At 52.2% G+C, this 5,382-nt stretch overlaps 1 long non-coding RNA gene across 1 annotated transcript; it reads left to right on the forward strand.

Moving 5' to 3' along the window:
- The first annotated feature begins 1,302 nt into the window (after window positions 1–1,302).
- On the forward strand, window positions 1,303–3,856 carry LOC135325977 (uncharacterized). The gene is made up of 6 exons (XR_010386677.1): window positions 1,303–1,419; window positions 1,830–1,996; window positions 2,189–2,352; window positions 2,763–2,929; window positions 3,122–3,285; window positions 3,696–3,856. It is a non-coding gene; the product is annotated as an uncharacterized LOC135325977 (long non-coding RNA).
- The last annotated feature ends 1,526 nt before the right edge of the window (window positions 3,857–5,382 follow it).

The raw sequence follows: 5,382 nt of genomic DNA on the forward strand, positions 1-5,382 counted from the left end.
GGGTCTGCCGGAGCGCGGCTCTGACTCTCCCTTTTGCGTGTGTCGCCTGTAGGGCCCCGGTTCCTCCCCAGCGCGGGCCGGGGCGTGCGCTCGCCCCTGCGGACGCAGCCTGGAGGAGTGTGTGGGGGGTGTCTGCGCGGGGGTCTGGATGTCTCTAGCAGCGGCACGGCAGCCTGATGCCTCCTCTCGTCTGGGACGCGGGGTCCTTGGGGAGTTCCCTGCTGCCTCCTCTGGCGTTCTCTGCGAGCTCATAGATCCCTCCACCTCCTCTCCTCCCCCCCCCCCCCCGCCCCGCTCCCCTGTCTGGTGGGGTGGGAGACCGGTGGCTGCTCCCGCCGAGCTGAGAGCCACGTAGGGCACCCCTGTGTGCTCACTACGCATCTGGGATGGCACCCCTGCCCTGAGGGCCCCGCAGAGTCCCACCCTTCCTGCAACCAGCCCCCCCAGAGCCATTAAACCACCCACAAATCCTGCCCCAACACCCCCACAGGCCCCAAAATGCCTCCGAGCCCTGCCGCAATGTTGTCACTGACTCCAGACCTTCCCCTGCACTCTGTGCAAGGCCCCAAACATTCCTCAAACTGCTGCCAGACCCAGTGCCCGCAGCAGTGAGGCGTTCTAACAAAGATGGGGTGCGATCTGCGTCTCCGCCTCGACTCAGTCCCGCTTTAGAGAAACAGGAACTTACAGCACTTCCTGGTGAAGAGTGTTGACGGGTGAATGTGCGGATGACAAAGAGACTTTTCTCTCTTTTCTTCTGAGCCGCCTCTCAGAAGCCTCTGTGTGTGCACGATGTGGCTGATCTGGGATAATCGTGCTGTGCGCAGTGCTTAAGGAGAACATTGCCCTAAAATGGAGGGCTAAGGAATAGCCTAAAAAACCTAAAAGGCTCGGGAAGAGCCAAAGAGAACACCGATGGGCTCTGGGAAGCCCCAGTGATGCTAGCGAAAACAGCGTGGCTTTTAGGCACCTCCTCAGAGCAGCAGCAATGTCTCGCTCCAGCCTATGGGGCAATGGGGACTCTTAATTACCGCCTTGAATTACCACAAGTGTTGCAAAAGCAGAAGGGACTAGGGAGCATGCAGAGCAGGTTATGGACTATATGTCAAGTTTAAACAAGCAACAAGCCCCTCTGCAAACAGAAACAGGTTTAGCCCTAAGTAATAGACGAAGGTAGCTGTGAGTAACGTGAAGCGAAGCGGTGACGTCAGTCACCCCGAAAGCCTCGGAGAAGCGGTCTGAAAATCTGGTACCCTCGCGGCCTCGGCAGTCTTTTTGGTTTGTTTGGCAGGGTAGCCCACCGAAGGGGGACATCTCGAAGAGAAGCAGCAAGACCTGGGGATCCGGTGGTTCATTTTGGTCGTCGCCTGTGAGGCCAGCATGCAAGAGTAAGAGGAAGCTAGGAGCAGTCTCAAAAAGGTAATAGGTCTGAAAGGGAGACAGGCAAATCGAGGGCTGTCGTTCCTCCACGTAGTTAAAGACCGAGAGAGTTGTCGGTTAAGCGCATGCATACGAGGGTTTGCGAACAGTAACAATAACACTGAAGCGGAATAAAAGTAAGGTTTCGTGGAAGATGGCGTTAGGAAGGTATTAGGCGACGTGCCCGCCTGCCTAATAACCTAGCCCTAATTGCTGTGTGTAACGTTTCCAGACCGTTTACCCTGCAACGTATGGTGCAAAGTGCCGTATTAAGACCTTTCCCTTAAGGAAAAGAAGAAGAAAAAAAGAAAAAAAAGGGGGAAAAAGAAAACAGGGTAAAGAGAAAAAGATCATGCATAAACCTAAGCGTTTCACTGGAAGTAAAACGCGAGTTTATCGCTTCCTTACAGAGGTGGAACCAAGGACAGCAAATGCTGACGAGGAGAAGAGACGGACGAGCGTTTGCTTGCGGTTAATACCGAAGGGACGGGATGAAACAAGGAAGCCAGAATGCAGCGGCCCCTCGATATCACCAGGAACTGCTACAGGAGGAGGCGTTCTGACACGGGTAACTAGGGTAAGTATGGCTAATGACCGTTAGCAGTTATTTCGGCCTCCCCGAGGCAGCGCTGAGGACTGAGTAACCCGTTCCTGCCCTGTGGCTGCTGTTCCCTGTATCTGCCTTAGCTTTGCTTTGGCTGTTTCTCTTTTGTTTTGTTATCGTACACGCAGCTACGGAAAGGAATAGATGTCATACTTACTTTTTTAGATTAATTGCCACGGCTGAAGTTGAAGAGACCAAGAAACGTAAGCCGCGAAGGGGCACATCTTGAAGAGAGGGGGCTAGACCTAGCGATGCAGTTGTTCGTTTTGGTCGTCGCCTGTGAGGCCAGCATGCAAGAGTAAGAGGAAGCTAGGAGCAGTCTCAAAAAGGTAATAGGTCTGAAAGGGAGACAGGCAAATCGAGGGCTGTCGTTCCTCCACGTAGTTAAAGACCGAGAGAGTTGTCGGTTAAGCGCATGCATACGAGGGTTTGCGAACAGTAACAATAACACTGAAGCGGAATAAAAGTAAGGTTTCGTGGAAGATGGCGTTAGGAAGGTATTAGGCGACGTGCCCGCCTGCCTAATAACCTAGCCCTAATTGCTGTGTGTAACGTTTCCAGACCGTTTACCCTGCAACGTATGGTGCAAAGTGCCGTATTAAGACCTTTCCCTTAAGGAAAAGAAGAAGAAAAAAAGAAAAAAAAGGGGGAAAAAGAAAACAGGGTAAAGAGAAAAAGATCATGCATAAACCTAAGCGTTTCACTGGAAGTAAAACGCGAGTTTATCGCTTCCTTACAGAGGTGGAACCAAGGACAGCAAATGCTGACGAGGAGAAGAGACGGACGAGCGTTTGCTTGCGGTTAATACCGAAGGGACGGGATGAAACAAGGAAGCCAGAATGCAGCGGCCCCTCGATATCACCAGGAACTGCTACAGGAGGAGGCGTTCTGACACGGGTAACTAGGGTAAGTATGGCTAATGACCGTTAGCAGTTATTTCGGCCTCCCCGAGGCAGCGCTGAGGACTGAGTAACCCGTTCCTGCCCTGTGGCTGCTGTTCCCTGTATCTGCCTTAGCTTTGCTTTGGCTGTTTCTCTTTTGTTTTGTTATCATACACGCAGCTACGGAAAGGAATAGATGTCATACTTACTTTTTTAGATTAATTGCCACGGCTGAAGTTGAAGAGACCAAGAAACGTAAGCCGCGAAGGGGCACATCTTGAAGAGAGGGGGCTAGACCTAGCGATGCAGTTGTTCGTTTTGGTCGTCGCCTGTGAGGCCAGCATGCAAGAGTAAGAGGAAGCTAGGAGCAGTCTCAAAAAGGTAATAGGTCTGAAAGGGAGACAGGCAAATCGAGGGCTGTCGTTCCTCCACGTAGTTAAAGACCGAGAGAGTTGTCGGTTAAGCGCATGCATACGAGGGTTTGCGAACAGTAACAATAACACTGAAGCGGAATAAAAGTAAGGTTTCGTGGAAGATGGCGTTAGGAAGGTATTAGGCGACGTGCCCGCCTGCCTAATAACCTAGCCCTAATTGCTGTGTGTAACGTTTCCAGACCGTTTACCCTGCAACGTATGGTGCAAAGTGCCGTATTAAGACCTTTCCCTTAAGGAAAAGAAGAAGAAAAAAAGAAAAAAAAGGGGGAAAAAGAAAACAGGGTAAAGAGAAAAAGATCATGCATAAACCTAAGCGTTTCACTGAAAGTAAAACGCGAGTTTATCGCTTCCTTACAGAGATGGAACCAAGGACAGCAAATGCTGACGAGGAGAAGAGACGGACGAGCGTTTGCTTGCGGTTAATACCGAAGGGACGGGATGAAACAAGGAAGCCAGAATGCAGCGGCCCCTCGATATCACCAGGAACTGCTACAGGAGGAGGCGTTCTGGCACGGGTAACTAGGGTAAGTATGGCTAATGACCGTTAGCAGTTATTTCGGCCTCCCCGAGGCAGCGCTGAGGACTGAGTAACCCGTTCCTGCCCTGTGGCTGCTGTTCCCTGTATCTGCCTTAGCTTTGCTTTGGCTGTTTCTCTTTTGTTTTGTTATCGTACACGCAGCTACGGAAAGGAATAGATGTCATACTTACTTTTTTAGATTAATTGCCACGGCTGAAGTTGAAGAGACCAAGAAACGTAAGCCGCGAAGGGGCACATCTTGAAGAGAGGGGGCTAGACCTAGCGATGCAGTTGTTCGTTTTGGTCATCGCCTGTGAGGCCAGCATGCAAGAGTAAGAGGAAGCTAGGAGCAGTCTCAAAAAGGTAATAGGTTTGAAAGGGAGACAGGCAAATCGAGGGCTGTCGTTCCTCCACGTAGTTAAAGACCGAGAGAGTTGTCGGTTAAGCGCATGCATACGAGGGTTTGCGAACAGTAACAATAACACTGAAGCGGAATAAAAGTAAGGTTTCGTGGAAGATGGCGTTAGGAAGGTATTAGGCGACGTGCCCGCCTGCCTAATAACCTAGCCCTAATTGCTGTGTGTAACGTTTCCAGACCGTTTACCCTGCAACGTATGGTGCAAAGTGCCGTATTAAGACCTTTCCCTTAAGGAAAAGAAGAAGAAAAAAAGAAAAAAAAGGGGGAAAAAGAAAACAGGGTAAAGAGAAAAAGATCATGCATAAACCTAAGCGTTTCACTGGAAGTAAAACGCGAGTTTATCGCTTCCTTACAGAGATGGAACCAAGGACAGCAAATGCTGACGAGGAGAAGAGACGGACGAGCGTTTGCTTGCGGTTAATACCGAAGGGACGGGATGAAACAAGGAAGCCAGAATGCAGCGGCCCCTCAATATCACCAGGAACTGCTACAGGAGGAGGCGTTCTGGCACGGGTAACTAGGGTAAGTATGGCTAATGACCGTTAGCAGTTATTTTGGCCTCCCCGAGGCAGCGCTGAGGACTAAGTAACCTGAGGGGCTCTGGCCTGGGTTGGGGCAGAAGTGCAGGCAGGCGGGATCAGGCATTTTCCTCTCAGCTCTCCGAGCTGAATCCTAGCCCTGAAGGAAAAAGCACTGGGGGGAGGCTACTCGGACACCTGCCAAGTCGAGGGCAGGGGCAGGAGCTGACCCTTCCCCGACGGACAGACGTACGGACAGACGCTGGTGCGGCGGTGACTCTTTGGATATCGTAGGTAAGGGGAGGCACGCTGGTGCCGAGCTCCGGGGCGGTTTGCCTGAACACGATGCCTGAGGCAGGAGGTTATGCATTGTGTCCGGGGCTGGGAGCTGGTCCCCGAGTGCCATGTACTTGGGAGTGCCTGCGCTTGCCAGGGTGCCCGGTGCTGTTCCCAGAGCTGCGGGGAATTTCCCTTGCGTTGCCTGGACCCTCGGGGCTCTTGGGGGTGTTTCCCCTCATCGCGAGGGCTGCCAGAGCCCCTCCAGGGCTGCGTGAGGTCCCTGAACCGCTCCCGGATTTGCTTTTGGCACTC

This window comes from Dromaius novaehollandiae, unplaced genomic scaffold (genome assembly GCF_036370855.1).
Source record: "Dromaius novaehollandiae isolate bDroNov1 unplaced genomic scaffold, bDroNov1.hap1 HAP1_SCAFFOLD_166, whole genome shotgun sequence".
Taxonomy (NCBI): Eukaryota; Metazoa; Chordata; class Aves; order Casuariiformes; family Dromaiidae; genus Dromaius; species Dromaius novaehollandiae.